Genomic DNA, 18,129 nt, shown 5'->3' with positions numbered 1-18,129 from the left:
ATTTAGACATACCTGGGGATAAATTATCTTAGAAGTAAAACGAAAGTTTATTGAAACTAGTTGACTCAACACTGAGCACTTGATTTTGTGAGAAGCTTTGTGTAAAATAATTGTACATTATTTTCCTTTATCACTTTTTCAGCTGCTATTACAATCACAAATAACAAACAGGTTTATGGATGCTGTACATAGGGCTCATTACAACTACTATGCATTGTTCTAAGAATATCTGCAAGAACAGCTGCAGTGCCAGGAGAATGGTATTCCAGACAACTGTGTAGTTGATGTTATTTTCAACATAATTAAGCTGATCTTTTTGTATTCCTAAGCAGAGGCGTCACTAGCGTTGGTGTCACCCGGTGTGGTAACTCATGGTGTCACCCCCCATGGACCTCCTCCCCTATCACACCACACAGAATTCTGGTGAAGGGGGGGGGGAGGGGGGGGCGTGGTGATGGGTTTACTAACAAAAATCCGGCTGCGATCAACTTGGAATTACCCCCTATAGCCAGAAGTGCCGCACTGTTTTGAATATGCTATGAATATATAGTTTGTGAGGGCACCAGACACAGTTTTTCTGTTTAATGGAGTGTTGAACCATATGCTACATATTATATATATATATATATATATATATATATATATATATATATATATATATATATATATCTATCTGTGTGTGTGTGTGTGTGTGTGTGTGTGTGTGTGTGTGTGTGTGTGTGTGTGTGTATAATATACACCCAGTATATACCCAGTGCAATGTCAGAGATCCTATTGCCTGCTTATCCCCCCTGTCCAAGTATTTCCTATCCCTACCCGCCTCCATTCCCCTAGTACTGCCCAAACTTCTATCTACCCTTACCCCCTTAAAACCCCCAGTACTGCCTGCCCTCACATCCCATAATATGTGATAGGACACAGAAATGTTGAGTAGGACCCCAATTTTTTAAAGTGAGGAGTCCCTGGGACCCACAATTTTTTTTGCTGTGCACGATCACTGCAACACCCATTAGCACATTGATCCACCCACCCTATCAGCTGACATAACGCTCCCCTCACACAGCAGCACCCATACTTCGCTCACACAGCATCCTACGCTCACACAGCAGCACCCATACTACGTAACACAGCACCCATACTACACTCAAACTGCATCCATACTACACTCACACAGCACCACCCATACTTCGCTCAAACAGCATCCACACTACACTCACACAGCAGCACTCATACTACACTCACACAGCAGCACCCATACTTCGCTCAAACAGCATACACACTACGCTCACACAGCAGCACTCATACTACACTCACACAGCAGCACCCATACTACGCTCACACAGCAGCACCCATACTACACTCAAACTGCACCCATACTACGCTCACACAGCAGCACCCATACTACGTCACACAGCACCCATACTACACTCACACAGCAGCACCCATACTACGCTCACACAGCAGCACTCATACTACACTCACACAGCAGCACCCATACTATGCTCACACAGCATCCACACTACGCTCACACAGCAGCACCCATACTACACTCAAATTGCACCCATACTACGCTCACACAGCAGCACCCATACTACGTCACACAGCACCCATACTACACTCACACAGCAGCACCCATACTACGCTCACACAGCAGCACCCATACTACGCTCACACACAGCACCCATACTACGCTCACACACAGCACCCATACTACGTCACACAGCACCCATACTACACTCAAACTGCACCCATACTACGCTCACACAGCACTCATACTATGTCACACAGCACCCATACTACACTCACACAGCAGCACCCATACTACGCTCACACAGCAGCACCCATACTACGCTCACACACAGCACCCATACTACGCTCACACACAGCACCCATACTACGCTCACACAGCAGCACCCATACTACGTCACACAGCACCCATACTACACTCAAACTGCACCCATACTATGTCACACAGCACCCATACTACACTCACACAGCAGCACCCATACTACGCTCACACAGCACCCATACTATGTCACACAGCACCCATACTACACTCGAACTGCACCCATACTACTCAAACTGCACCCATACTACGCTCACACAGCACCCATACTATGTCACACAGCACCCATACTACACTTGAACTGCACCCATAGTATGCTCACACAGCCCAAATTACCCCCCCCCCCCCACAGCACTCAGTAATCCAACAATTTATACATCCCACATTCACCCCCATACAGACACATACACACATCAGAAATGGATTCTGCTCATCATGGACATGGAGAAGCCACTATAGAAGTTACCTGACATCATGCAGCAACATCAGATCAGCAGCAACTACATGCTCGTGTAGTTACAGTCTGGGGGCGGAGCTTGTGTGTGTCAGGCTCAGTCAGGACCCGGAGTGAGGAGAGAGTGGACGCTGGAGGAGAGGGGAGGGCTGGCCAGTGCACTGCCTGCACGGGTCTGTGGCTGCTGCCTGCTGATCTCACTGACAGGTGAGAGTGTCGGGCTTTAGGAGGCGGGGCCTGGGAGGAGGGGGTGTGGACGCAGCCGTGGACCAGGCATTTTCATGTCAGGGGATGGGGGTGCAATTGCATGTGAGTGTGCGGCTCGTTTTGGTGTCACCCTATAGAAGGGTAACACCCGGGTGCGGGCCGCACCCCCCGCACCCACCTCATGACGCCACTGTTCCTAAGTAGGTTTTATTTTACTTTCTTTTTCTGAAAATGTTCATTAACTCTCTTGTTTCCATAGCCACAGCTCTTACATCTGAACACTACTGCTTCCTAGTAGCACTGGACAGAAGAGATGAGGGGGGTCATTCCGAGTTGTTCGCTCGGTAAAAATCTTCGCATCGCAGCGATTTTCCGCTTAATGCGCATGCGCAATGTCCGCACTGCGACTGCGCCAAGTAAATTTGCTATGCAGTTAGGAATTTTACTCACGGCTTTTTCATCGTTCTGGCGATCGTAATGTGATTGACAGGAAATGGGTGTTACTGGGCGGAAACAGGCCGTTTTATGGGCGTGTGGGGAAAAACGCTACTGTTTCCGGAAAAAACGCAGGAGTGGCCGGAGAAACGGAGGAGTGTCTGGGCGAACGCTGGGTGTGTTTGTGACGTCAAACCAGGAATGACAAGCACTGAAATGATCGCAGATGCCGAGTAAGTCTGGAGCTACTCAGAAACTGCTACGAGGTGTGTTACGAGGTGTGTAATCGCAATATTGCGAATACATCGTTCGCAATTTTAAGATGCTAAGATTCACTCCCAGTAGGCGGCGGCTTAGCATGAGCAAATCTGCTAAAATCCGCTTGCGAGCGAACAACTCGGAATGACCCCCGATAATTAATCCTCAGGGGGTAATTCAGAGTTGATTGCAGCAGCAGATTTGTTAGCAGTTGGGCAAAACCATGGGGGTAATTCCAAGTTGATCGCAGCAGCAGATTTGTTAGCAGTTGGGCAAAACTATGTGCACTGCAGGGGGGCAGATATAACATTTGCAGAGAGAGTTAGATTTAGGTGGGTTATTTTGTTTCTGTGCAGGGTAAATACTGGCTGCTTTATTTTTACACTGCAATTTAGATTGCAGATTGAACACACCACACCCAAATCTAACTCTCTCTGCACATGTTATATCTGCCTCCCCTGCAGTGCACATGGTTTTGCCCAATTGCTAACAAAAATCCTGCTGCGATCAACTCAGAATTACCCCCCATGTGGCTGTGCACTGCAGGTGAGGCAGATATAACATTTGCAGAGAGAGTTAGATTTGGGTGGGTTATTTTGTTTCTGTGCAGGGTAAATACTGGCTACTTTATTTTTACACTGCAATTTAGATTTCAGTTTGAACACACTCCACCATGGGCGTCTCTAGAGAGGAGGGGACCCGTGTGCAGACTACGTGTGTTGGCCCCCTCCTCTCCCGTAGCCGTTGCGCCACTGCTAGTGCACTGACCACTAGAGACTCTGGCACAGTGCCAGAGTCTACAGCGCATGCGCAGGACTGAAAAATGGCCACTGAACCATTTTTTAGGTGTCCTGCGCATGCGCTATAGATGCTGGCACTGTGTCAGAGTCTCTAGTGGTCAGTGCGCTAGCAGCGGCGCGACGGCTACGGGAGAGGAACGGGTCCACACACGGTCAGCGATGGACTTCGGAAAGGTAAGCATAGAAGAAATGGGTGCAGTATGTGCGGCGTGGGCCCCCCTGGGACTCAGGGGCCCATGTGCACTGCACACACTGCACCCAGTATAGAAATGCCAATGCACCCCACCCAAATCTAACTCTCTCTGCAAATGTTATATCTGCCACCCCCCCTGCAGTGCACATGGGCCCTCATTCCGAGTTGTTCGCTCGGTATTTTTCATCGCATCGCAGTGAAAATCCGCTTAGTACGCATGCGCAATGTTCGCACTGCGACTGCGCCAAGTAACTTTACTATGATGAAAGTATTTTTACTCACGGCTTTTTCTTCGCTCCGGCGATCGTAATGTGATTGACAGGAAATGGGTGTTACTGGGCGGAAACACGGCGTTTCAGGGGCGTGTGGCTGAAAACGCTACCGTTTCCGGAAAAAACGCAGGAGTGGCCGGAGAAACGGTGGGAGTGCCTGGGCGAACGCTGGGTGTGTTTGTGACGTCAACCAGGAACGACAAGCACTGAAATGATCGCACAGGCAGAGTAAGTCTGGAGCTACTCTGAAACTGCTAACTCGTTTGTAATCGCAATATTGCGCGTACGTCGGTCGCAATTTTAAGAAGCTAAGATTCACTCCCAGTAGGCGGCGGCTTAGCGTGTGTAACTCTGCTACATTCGCCTTGCGAGCGAACAACTCGGAATGAGGGCCTTGGTTTTGCCCAACTGCTAACAAATTTGTTGCTGTGATCAATTCTGAATTAGGCCCTCAGGCAAGAGTAATCTGATAACCAGCTGGATGTGGATCCTTTAGCAGAGAAGTGAAACACATGGAAGTTCAGACTTGGAAGATTCATGATCAATTCAGCAGCAAACCTATATAATAAAAGGATAATGCTGCCCCTCAACTCTATGGGGGGAATTCAAGTGTTTTTCAAGTATTTTTACATGGCACCAAACTGAGCAATTCAAGTGTTGTTCCATTCGGGTGAGCACTGCCGCAGGTGTTGACCTTACTGCGATGTTCAGTCATTTTGACGGGATGGTAACTAGCAAATGTATGATTGGTGGGTGGTGGGGGATCTAGAAAAGAATATCACAACCATTTTGTGGGCATGTCACAGCCAGTGGCTGCGTCTTCAGATGTATAACTAGCCCTAGGTACCTAGATGCGATAGATATTCTAGCAATCGTAGGTCTAATGGTGTGACGTATATACACCTTATGCAGTATCTTTCTAAGCAAGTGGTGGATTTGAGTAGAGATGAGCGGGTTCGGTTTCTCTGAATCCGAACCCGCCAGAACTTCATGGTTTTTTTCACGGGTCCGAGCAGACTCGGATCTTCCCGCCTTGCTCGGTTAACCCGAGCGCGCCCGAACGTCATCATGACGCTGTCGGATTCTCGCGAGGCTCGGATTCTATCGCGAGACTCGGATTCTATATAAGGAGCCGCGCGTCGCCGCCATTTTCACACGTGCATTGAGATTGATAGGGAGAGGACGTGGCTGGCGTCCTCTCCATTTAGATTATAAGAGACTGAGAGAGATTTACTGGAGCTGACTAGGAGGAGTACTGTTACTGTAGAAGTGTAGAGACTGAGTGGAGAGAGTTTACTAGTGAGGACAGTGCAGTTTACTTTATAATCCGTTCTCTGCCTGAAAAAAGCGATACACAGCACACAGTGACTCAGTCACATACCATATCTGTGTGCACTGCTCAGGCTCAGGCTAGTGTGCTGCATCATCTATTATCTATATATAATATTATATATATCTGTCTGACTGCTCAGCTCACACAGCTTATAATTGTGGGGGAGACTGGGGAGCACTACTGCAGTGCCAGTTATAGGTTATAGCAGGAGCCAGGAGTACATAATATATTATATAGTGAGTGACCACCAGACACACAGTGCAGTTTATTTAATATATCCGTTCTCTGCCTGAAAAAAGCGATACACACAGTGACTCAGTCAGTCACATACCATATCTGTGTGCACTGCTCAGGCTCAGGCCAGTGTGCTGCATCATCTATTATCTAATTAGAGATGAGCGCCTGAAATTTTTCGGGTTTTGTGTTTTGGTTTTGGGTTCGGTTCCGCGGCCGTGTTTTGGGTTCGAACGCGTTTTGGCAAAACCTCACCGAATTATTTTTGTCGGATTCGGGTGTGTTTTGGATTCGGGTGTTTTTTTCCAAAAACACTAAAAAACAGCTTAAATCATAGAATTTGGGGGTCATTTTGATCCCAAAGTATTATTAACCTCAAAAACCATAATTTACACTCATTTTCAGTCTATTCTGAATACCTCACACCTCACAATATTATTTTTAGTCCTAAAATTTGCACCGAGGTCGCTGTGTGAGTAAGATAAGCGACCCTAGTGGCCGACACAAACACCGGGCACATCTAGGAGTGGCACTGCAGTGTCACGCAGGATGTCCCTTCCAAAAAACCCTCCCCAAACAGCACATGACGCAAAGAAAAAAAGAGGCGCAATGAGGTAGCTGTGTGAGTAAGATTAGCGACCCTAGTGGCCGACACAAACACCGGGCCCATCTAGGAGTGGCACTGCAGTGTCACGCAGGATGTCCCTTCCAAAAAACCCTCCCCAATCAGCACATGATGCAAAGAAAAAGAAAAGAAAAAAGAGGTGCAAGATGGAATTGTCCTTGGGCCCTCCCACCCACCCTTATGTTGTATAAACAAAACAGGACATGCACACTTTAACCAACCCATCATTTCAGTGACAGGGTCTGCCACACGACTGTGACTGATATGACGGGTTGGTTTGGACCCCCCCCAAAAAAGAAGCAATTAATCTCTCCTTGCACAAACTGGCTCTACAGAGGCAAGATGTCCACCTCATCTTCACCCTCCGATATATCACCGTGTACATCCCCCTCCTCACAGATTATCAATTCGTCCCCACTGGAATCCACCATCTCAGCTCCCTGTGTACTTTGTGGAGGCAATTGCTGCTGGTCAATGTCTCCGCGGAGGAATTGATTATAATTCATTTTAATGAACATCATCTTCTCCACATTTTCTGGATGTAACCTCGTACGCCGATTGCTGACAAGGTGAGCGGCGGCACTAAACACTCTTTCGGAGTACACACTTGTGGGAGGGCAACTTAGGTAGAATAAAGCCAGTTTGTGCAAGGGCCTCCAAATTGCCTCTTTTTCCTGCCAGTATAAGTACGGACTGTGTGACGTGCCTACTTGGATGCGGTCACTCATATAATCCTCCACCATTCTATCAATGTTGAGAGAATCATATGCAGTGACAGTAGACGACATGTCCGTAATCGTTGTCAGGTCCTTCAGTCCGGACCAGATGTCAGCATCAGCAGTCGCTCCAGACTGCCCTGCATCACCGCCAGCGGGTGGGCTCGGAATTCTGAGCCTTTTCCTCGCACCCCCAGTTGCGGGAGAATGTGAAGGAGGAGATGTTGACAGGTCGCGTTCCGCTTGACTTGACAATTTTGTCACCAGCAGGTCTTTCAACCCCAGCAGACCTGTGTCTGCCGGAAAGAGAGATCCAAGGTAGGCTTTAAATCTAGGATCGAGCACGGTGGCCAAAATGTAGTGCTCTGATTTCAACAGATTGACCACCCGTGAATCCTTGTTAAGCGAATTAAGGGCTGCATCCACAAGTCCCACATGCCTAGCGGAATCGCTCCCTTTTAGCTCCTTCTTCAATGCCTCCAGCTTCTTCTGCAAAAGCCTGATGAGGGGAATGACCTGACTCAGGCTGGCAGTGTCTGAACTGACTTCACGTGTGGCAAGTTCAAAGGGCATCAGAACCTTGCACAACGTTGAAATCATTCTCCACTGCACTTGAGACAGGTGCATTCCATCTCCTATATCGTGCTCAATTGTATAGGCTTGAATGGCCTTTTGCTGCTCCTCCAACCTCTGAAGCATATAGAGGGTTGAATTCCACCTCGTTACCACTTCTTGCTTCAGATGATGGCAGGGCAGGTTCAGTAGTTTTTGGTGGTGCTCCAGTCTTCTGTACGTGGTGCCTGTACGCCGAAAGTGTCCCGCAATTTTTCTGGCCACCGACAGCATCTCTTGCACGCCCCTGTCGTTTTTTAAAAAATTCTGCACCACCAAATTCAAGGTATGTGCAAAACATGGGACATGCTGGAATTTGCCCATATTTAATGCACACACAATATTGCTGGCGTTGTCCGATGCCACAAATCCACAGGAGAGTCCAATTGGGGTAAGCCATTCCGCGATGATCTTCCTCAGTTGCCGTAAGAGGTTTTCAGCTGTGTGCGTATTCTGGAAAGCGGTGATACAAAGCGTAGCCTGCCTAGGAAAGAGTTGGCGTTTGCGAGATGCTGCTACTGGTGCCGCCGCTGCTGTTCTTGCGGCGGGAGTCCATACATCTACCCAGTGGGCTGTCACAGTCATATAGTCCTGACCCTGCCCTGCTCCACTTGTCCACATGTCCGTGGTTAAGTGGACATTGGGTACAACTGCATTTTTTAGGAGACTGGTGAGTCTTTTTCTGACGTCCGTGTACATTCTCGGTATCGCCTGCCTAGAGAAGTGGAACCTAGATGGTATTTGGTAACGGGGGCACACTGCCTCAATAAATTGTCTAGTTCCCTGTGAACTAACGGCGGATACCGGACGCACGTCTAACACCAACATAGTTGTCAAGGACTCAGTTATCCGCTTTGCAGTAGGATGACTGCTGTGATATTTCATCTTCCTCGCAAAGGACTGTTGAACAGTCAATTGCTTACTGGAAGTAGTACAAGTGGGCTTACGACTTCCCCTCTGGGATGACCATCGACTCCCAGCGGCAACAACAGCAGCGCCAGCAGCAGTAGGCGTTACACGCAAGGATGCATCGGAGGAATCCCAGGCAGGAGAGGACTCGTCAGACTTGCCAGTGACATGGCCTGCAGGACTATTGGCATTCCTGGGGAAGGAGGAAATTGACACTGAGGGAGTTGGTGGGGTGGTTTGCGTGAGCTTGGTTACAAGAGGAAGGGATTTACTGGTCAGTGGACTGCTTCCGCTGTCACCCAAAGTTTTTGAACTTGTCACTGACTTATTATGAATGCGCTGCAGGTGACGTATAAGGGAGGATGTTCCGAGGTGGTTAACGTCCTTACCCCTACTTATTACAGCTTGACAAAGGGAACACACGGCTTGACACCTGTTGTCCGCATTTCTGGTGAAATACCTCCACACCGAAGAGCTGATTTTTTTGGTATTTTCACCTGGCATGTCAACGGCCATATTTCTCCCACGGACAACAGGTGTCTCCCCGGGTGCCTGACTTAAACAAACCACCTCACCATCAGAATCCTCCTGGTCAATTTCCTCCCCAGCGCCAGCAACACCCATATCCTCCTCATCCTGGTGTACTTCAACACTGACATCTTCAATCTGACTATCAGGAACTGGACTGCGGGTGCTCCTTCCAGCACTTGCAGGGGGCGTGCAAATGGTGGAAGGCGCATGCTCTTCACGTCCAGTGTTGGGAAGGTCAGGCATCGCAACCGACACAATTGGACTCTCCTTGTGGATTTGGGATTTCAAAGAACGCACAGTTCTTTGCGGTGCTTTTGCCAGCTTGAGTCTTTTCAGTTTTCTAGCGAGAGGCTGAGTGCTTCCATCCTCATGTGAAGCTGAACCACTAGCCATGAACATAGGCCAGGGCCTCAGCCGTTCCTTGCCACTCCGTGTGGTAAATGGCATATTGGCAAGTTTACGCTTCTCCTCCGACAATTTTATTTTAGGTTTTGGAGTCCTTTTTTTACTGATATTTGGTGTTTTGGTTTTGACATGCTCTGTACTATGCCATTGGGCATCGGCCTTGGCAGACGACGTTGCTGGCATTTCATCGTCTCGGCCATGACTAGTGGCAGCAGCTTCAGCACGAGGTGGAAGTGGATCTTGATCTTTCCCTAATTTTGGAACCTCAACATTTTTGTTCTCCATATTTTAATAGGCACAACTAAAAGGCACCTCAGGTAAACAATGGAGATGGATGGATTGGATACTAGTATACAATTATGGACGGGCTGCCGAGTGCCGACACAGAGGTAGCCACAGCCGTGAACTACCGCACTGTACTGTGTCTGCTGCTAATATATAGACTGGTTGATAAAGAGATAGTATACTCGTAACTAGTATGTATGTATAAAGAAAGAAAAAAAAACCACGGTTAGGTGGTATATACAATTATGGACGGGCTGCCGAGTGCCGACACAGAGGTAGCCACAGCCGTGAACTACCGCACTGTACTGTGTCTGCTGCTAATATATAGACTGGTTGATAAAGAGATAGTATACTCGTAACTAGTATGTATGTATAAAGAAAGAAAAAAAAACCACGGTTAGGTGGTATATACAATTATGGACGGGCTGCCGAGTGCCGACACAGAGGTAGCCACAGCCGTGAACTACCGCACTGTACTGTGTCTGCTGCTAATATATAGACTGGTTGATAAAGAGATAGTATACTCGTAACTAGTATGTATGTATAAAGAAAGAAAAAAAAACCACGGTTAGGTCACTGGTATATACAATTATGGACGGGCTGCCGAGTGCCGACACAGAGGTAGCCACAGCCGTGAACTACCGCACTGTACTGTGTCTGCTGCTAATATATAGACTGGTTGATAAAGAGATAGTATACTCGTAACTAGTATGTATGTATAAAGAAAGAAAAAAAAACCACGGTTAGGTGGTATATACAATTATGGATGGGCTGCCGAGTGCCGACACAGAGGTAGCCACAGCCGTGAACTACCGCACTGTACTGTGTCTGCTGCTAATATATAGACTGGTTGATAAAGAGATAGTATACTCGTAACTAGTATGTATGTATAAAGAAAGAAAAAAAAAACACGGTTAGGTGGTATATACAATTATGGACGGGCTGCCGAGTGCCGACACAGAGGTAGCCACAGCCGTGAACTACCGCACTGTACTGTGTCTGCTGCTAATATATAGACTGGTTGATAAAGAGATAGTATACTCGTAACTAGTATGTATGTATAAAGAAAGAAAAAAAAACCACGGTTAGGTCACTGGTATATACAATTATGGACGGGCTGCCGAGTGCCGACACAGAGGTAGCCACAGCCGTGAACTACCGCACTGTACTGTGTCTGCTGCTAATATATAGACTGGTTGATAAAGAGATAGTATACTCGTAACTAGTATGTATGTATAAAGAAAGAAAAAAAAACCACGGTTAGGTCACTGGTATATACAATTATGGACGGGCTGCCGAGTGCCGACACAGAGGTAGCCACAGCCGTGAACTACCGCACTGTACTGTGTCTGCTGCTAATATATAGACTGGTTGATAAAGAGATAGTATACTCGTAACTAGTATGTATGTATAAAGAAAGAAAAAAAAACCACGGTTAGGTGGTATATACAATTATGGACGGGCTGCCGAGTGCCGACACAGAGGTAGCCACAGCCGTGAACTACCGCACTGTACTGTGTCTGCTGCTAATATATAGACTGGTTGATAAAGAGATAGTATACTCGTAACTAGTATGTATGTATGAAGAAAGAAAAAAAAACCACGGTTAGGTCACTGGTATATACAATTATGGACGGGCTGCCGAGTGCCGACACAGAGGTAGCCACAGCCGTGAACTACCGCACTGTACTGTGTCTGCTGCTAATATATAGACTGGTTGATAAAGAGATAGTATACTCGTAACTAGTATGTATGTATAAAGAAAGAAAAAAAAACCACGGTTAGGTCACTGGTATATACAATTATGGACGGGCTGCCGAGTGCCGACACAGAGGTAGCCACAGCCGTGAACTACCGCACTGTACTGTGTCTGCTGCTAATATATAGACTGGTTGATAAAGAGATAGTATACTCGTAACTAGTATGTATGTATAAAGAAAGAAAAAAAAACCACGGTTAGGTCACTGGTATATACAATTATGGACGGGCTGCCGAGTGCCGACACAGAGGTAGCCACAGCCGTGAACTACCGCACTGTACTGTGTCTGCTGCTAATATATAGACTGGTTGATAAAGAGATAGTATACTCGTAACTAGTATGTATGTATAAAGAAAGAAAAAAAAACCACGGTTAGGTCACTGGTATATACAATTATGGACGGGCTGCCGAGTGCCGACACAGAGGTAGCCACAGCCGTGAACTACCGCACTGTACTGTGTCTGCTGCTAATATATAGACTGGTTGATAAAGAGATAGTATACTCGTAACTAGTATGTATGTATAAAGAAAGAAAAAAAAACCACGGTTAGGTCACTGGTATATACAATTATGGACGGGCTGCCGAGTGCCGACACAGAGGTAGCCACAGCCGTGAACTACCGCACTGTACTGTGTCTGCTGCTAATATAGACTGGTTGATAAAGAGATAGTATACTACTAATATTATATACTGGTGGTCAGGTCACTGGTCACTAGTCACACTGGCAGTGGCACTCCTGCAGCAAAAGTGTGCACTGTTTAATTTTAATATAATATTATGTACTCCTGGCTCCTGCTATAACCTATAACTGGCACTGCAGTAGTGCTCCCCAGTCTCCCCCACAATTATAAGCTGTGTGAGCTGAGCAGTCAGACAGATATATAATATATATAGATGATGCAGCACACTGGCCTGAGCCTGAGCAGTGCACACAGATATGGTATGTATGTGACTGAGTCACTGTGTGCTGTGTATCGCTTTTTTCAGGCAGAGAACGGATTATAAATAAAAGTGGTGGTCACTGGTCACTATCAGCAAAACTCTGCACTGTACACTACTGAGTACTCCTAATGCTCCCCAAAATTAGTAAATCAAGTGTCTAAACGGAGAGGACGCCAGCCACGTCCTCTCCCTATCAATCTCAATGCACGTGTGAAAATGGCGGCGACGCGCGGCTCCTTATATAGAATCCGAGTCTCGCGATAGAATCCGAGCCTCGCGAGAATCCGACAGCGTCATGATGACGTTCGGGCGCGCTCGGGTTAACCGAGCAAGGCGGGAAGATCCGAGTCGCTCGGACCCGTGAAAAAAAACATGAAGTTCTGGCGGGTTCGGATTCAGAGAAACCGAACCCGCTCATCTCTATTATCTATATATAATATTATATATATCTGTCTGACTGCTCAGCTCACACAGCTTATAATTGTGGGGGAGACTGGGGAGCACTACTGCAGTGCCAGTTATAGGTTATAGCAGGAGCCAGGAGTACATAATATATTATATAGTGAGTGACCACCAGACACACAGTGCAGTTTATTTAATATATCCGTTCTCTGCCTGAAAAAAGCGATACACACAGTGACTCAGTCAGTCACATACCATATCTGTGTGCACTGCTCAGGCTCAGGCCAGTGTGCTGCATCATCTATATATATTATATATCTGTCTGACTGCTCAGTTCACACAGCTTATAATTGTGGGGGAGACTGGGGAGCACTACTGCAGTGCCAGTTATAGGTTATAGCAGGAGCCAGGAGTACATAATATATTATATAGTGAGTGACCACCAGACACACAGTGCAGTTTATTTAATATATCCGTTCTCTGCCTGAAAAAAGCGATACACACAGTGACTCAGTCAGTCACATACCATATCTGTGTGCACTGCTCAGGCTCAGGCCAGTGTGCTGCATCATCTATATATATTATATATCTGTCTGACTGCTCAGCTCACACAGCTTATAATTGTGGGGGAGACTGGGGAGCACTACTGCAGTGCCAGTTATAGGTTATAGCAGGAGCCAGGAGTACATATTATATTAAAATTAAACAGTGCACACTTTTGCTGCAGGAGTGCCACTGCCAGTGTGACTGACCAGTGACCTGACCACACTGACCACCAGTATAGTTAGTAGTATACTTATATTGTGATTGCCTGAAAAAGTTAAACACTCGTCGTGTGACTTCACTTGTGTGTTTTTTTTTTTTTTATTCTATAAAAATAAAACTCATTCTGCTGACAGACAGTGTCCAGCAGGTCCGTCATTATATAATATATAATATATACCTGTCCGGCTGCAGTAGTGATATATATATATTTTTTATATCATTTATCATCCAGTCGCAGCAGACACAGTACGGTAGTTCACGGCTGTGGCTACCTCTGTGTCTCTGCACTCGGCAGGCAGTCCGTCCATAATTGTAATACCACCTAACCGTGGATTTTTTTCATTCTTCTTTATACATACATAGTTACATAGACATCTTCTCTTTATCAACCAGTCTATATTAGCTGCAGACACAGTACAGTACGGTAGTTCACGGCTGTGGCTACCTCTGTGTCTGCACTCGGCAGGCAGTCCGTCCATAATTGTATACCACCTAACCGTGGATTTTTTTCAGTCTTCTTTATACATACATAGTTACATAGACATCTTCTCTTTATCAACCAGTCTATATTAGCTGCAGACACAGTACAGTACGGTAGTTCACGGCTGTGGCTACCTCTGTGTCTGCAGTCGGCAGGCAGTCCATAATTGTATACTAGTATCCATCTCCATTGTTTACCTGAGGTGCCTTTTAGTTGTGCCTATTAAAATATGGAGAACAAAAATGTTGAGGTTCCAAAATTAGGGAAAGATCAAGATCCACTTCCACCTCGTGCTGAAGCTGCTGCCACTAGTCATGGCCGAGACGATGAAATGCCAGCAACGTCGTCTGCCAAGGCCGATGCCCAATGTCATAGTACAGAGCATGTCAAATCCAAAACACCAAATATCAGAAAAAAAAGGACTCCAAAACCTAAAATAAAATTGTCGGAGGAGAAGCGTAAACTTGCCAATATGCCATTTACCACACGGAGTGGCAAGGAACGGCTGAGGCCCTGGCCTATGTTCATGGCTAGTGGTTCAGCTTCACATGAGGATGGAAGCACTCAGCCTCTCGCTAGAAAAATGAAAAGACTCAAGCTTGCAAAAGCAGCACAGCAAAGAACTGTGCATTCTTCGAAATCCCAAATCCACAAGGAGAGTCCAATTGTGTCGGTTGCGATGCCTGACCTTCCCAACACTGGACGTGAAGAGCATGCGCCTTCCACCATTTGCACGCCCCCTGCAAGTGCTGGAAGGAGCACCCGCAGTCCAGTTCCTGATAGTCAGATTGAAGATGTCAGTGTTGAAGTACACCAGGATGAGGAGGATATGGGTGTTGCTGGCGCTGGGGAGGAAATTGACCAGGAGGATTCTGATGGTGAGGTGGTTTGTTTAAGTCAGGCACCCGGGGAGACACCTGTTGTCCGTGGGAGGAATATGGCCGTTGACATGCCAGGTGAAAATACCCAAAAAATCAGCTCTTCGGTGTGGAGGTATTTCACCAGAAATGCGGACAACAGGTGTCAAGCCGTGTGTTCCCTTTGTCAAGCTGTAATAAGTAGGGGTAAGGACGTTAACCACTTCGGAACATCCTCCCTTATACGTCACCTGCAGCGCATTCATAATAAGTCAGTGACAAGTTCAAAAACTTTGGGTGACAGCGGAAGCAGTCCACTGACCAGTAAATCCCTTCCTCTTGTAACCAAGCTCACGCAAACCACCCCACCAACTCCCTCAGTGTCAATTTCCTCCTTCCCCAGGAATGCCAATAGTCCTGCAGGCCATGTCACTGGCAATTCTGACGAGTCCTCTCCTGCCTGGGATTCCTCCGATGCATCCTTGCGTGTAACGCCTACTGCTGCTGGCGCTGCTGTTGTTGCCGCTGGGAGTCGATGGTCATCCCAGAGGGGAAGTCGTAAGCCCACTTGTACTACTTCCAGTAAGCAATTGACTGTTCAACAGTCCTTTGCGAGGAAGATGAAATATCACAGCAGTCATCCTACTGCAAAGCGGATAACTGAGGCCTTGACAACTATGTTGGTGTTAGACGTGCGTCCGGTATCCGCCGTTAGTTCACAGGGAACTAGACAATTTATTGAGGCAGTGTGCCCCCGTTACCAAATACCATCTAGGTTCCACTTCTCTAGGCAGGCGATACCGAGAATGTACACGGACGTCAGAAAAAGACTCACCAGTGTCCTAAAAAATGCAGTTGTACCCAATGTCCACTTAACCACGGACATGTGGACAAGTGGAGCAGGGCAGGGTCAGGACTATATGACTGTGACAGCCCACTGGGTAGATGTATGGACTCCCGCCGCAAGAACAGCAGCGGCGGCACCAGTAGCAGCATCTCGCAAACGCCAACTCTTTCCTAGGCAGGCTACGCTTTGTATCACCGGTTTCCAGAATACGCACACAGCTGAAAACCTCTTACGGCAACTGAGGAAGATCATCGCGGAATGGCTTACCCCAATTGGACTCTCCTGTGGATTTGTGGCATCGGACAACACCAGCAATATTGTGTGTGCATTAAATATGGGCAAATTCCAGCACGTCCCATGTTTTGCACATACCTTGAATTTGGTGGTGCAGAATTTTTTAAAAAACGACAGGGGCGTGCAAGAGATGCTGTCGGTGGCCAGAAGAATTGCGGGACACTTTCGGCGTACAGGCACCACGTACAGAAGACTGGAGCACCACCAAAAACTACTGAACCTGCCCTGCCATCATCTGAAGCAAGAAGTGGTAACGAGGTGGAATTCAACCCTCTATATGCTTCAGAGGTTGGAGGAGCAGCAAAAGGCCATTCAAGCCTATACAATTGAGCACGATATAGTAGGTGGAATGCACCTGTCTCAAGCGCAGTGGAGAATGATTTCAACGTTGTGCAAGGTTCTGATGCCCTTTGAACTTGCCACACGTGAAGTCAGTTCAGACACTGCCAGCCTGAGTCAGGTCATTCCCCTCATCAGGCTTTTGCAGAAGAAGCTGGAGACATTGAAGGAGGAGCTAACACGGAGCGATTCCGCTAGGCATGTGGGACTTGTGGATGGAGCCCTTAATTCGCTTAACAAGGATTCACGGGTGGTCAATCTGTTGAAATCAGAGCACTACATTTTGGCCACCGTGCTCGATCCTAGATTTAAAGCCTACCTTGGATCTCTCTTTCCGGCAGACACAAGTCTGCTGGGGTTGAAAGACCTGCTGGTGACAAAATTGTCAAGTCAAGCGGAACGCGACCTGTCAACATCTCCTCCTTCACATTCTCCCGCAACTGGGGGTGCGAGGAAAAGGCTCAGAATTCCGAGCCCACCCGCTGGCGGTGATGCAGGGCAGTCTGGAGCGACTGCTGATGCTGACATCTGGTCCGGACTGAAGGACCTGACAACGATTACGGACATGTCGTCTACTGTCACTGCATATGATTCTCTCAACATTGATAGAATGGTGGAGGATTATATGAGTGACCGCATCCAAGTAGGCACGTCACACAGTCCGTACTTATACTGGCAGGAAAAAGAGGCAATTTGGAGGCCCTTGCACAAACTGGCTTTATTCTACCTAAGTTGCCCTCCCACAAGTGTGTACTCCGAAAGAGTGTTTAGTGCCGCCGCTCACCTTGTCAGCAATCGGCGTACGAGGTTACATCCAGAAAATGTGGAGAAGATGATGTTCATTAAAATGAATTATAATCAATTCCTCCGCGGAGACATTGACCAGCAGCAATTGCCTCCACAAAGTACACAGGGAGCTGAGATGGTGGATTCCAGTGGGGACGAATTGATAATCTGTGAGGAGGGGGATGTACACGGTGATATATCGGAGGGTGAAGATGAGGTGGACATCTTGCCTCTGTAGAGCCAGTTTGTGCAAGGAGAGATTAATTGCTTCTTTTTTGGGGGGGGTCCAAACCAACCCGTCATATCAGTCACAGTCGTGTGGCAGACCCTGTCACTGAAATGATGGGTTGGTTAAAGTGTGCATGTCCTGTTTTGTTTATACAACATAAGGGTGGGTGGGAGGGCCCAAGGACAATTCCATCTTGCACCTCTTTTTTCTTTTCTTTTTCTTTGCATCATGTGCTGATTGGGGAGGGTTTATTCGAAGGGACATCCTGCGTGACACTGCAGTGCCACTCCTAGATGGGCCCGGTGTTTGTGT

General features: G+C 47.2%; 1 long non-coding RNA gene across 1 annotated transcript in view; it reads right to left on the bottom strand.

Moving 5' to 3' along the window:
• Positions 1 to 2,542, bottom strand: part of LOC134911588 (uncharacterized) — a 106,393-nt gene extending 103,851 nt beyond the window's left edge. The window contains exon 1 of the long non-coding RNA XR_010176701.1: positions 2,313 to 2,542. This is a non-coding gene — a long non-coding RNA (uncharacterized LOC134911588). The remainder of the gene's footprint in view (positions 1 to 2,312) is intronic.
• Positions 2,543 to 18,129: the final 15,587 nt, after the last annotated feature.

This window comes from Pseudophryne corroboree, chromosome 4 (genome assembly GCF_028390025.1).
Source record: "Pseudophryne corroboree isolate aPseCor3 chromosome 4, aPseCor3.hap2, whole genome shotgun sequence".
NCBI lineage: Eukaryota > Metazoa > Chordata > Amphibia > Anura > Myobatrachidae > Pseudophryne > Pseudophryne corroboree.
This window is presented reverse-complemented; position numbering and strand designations above follow the sequence as displayed.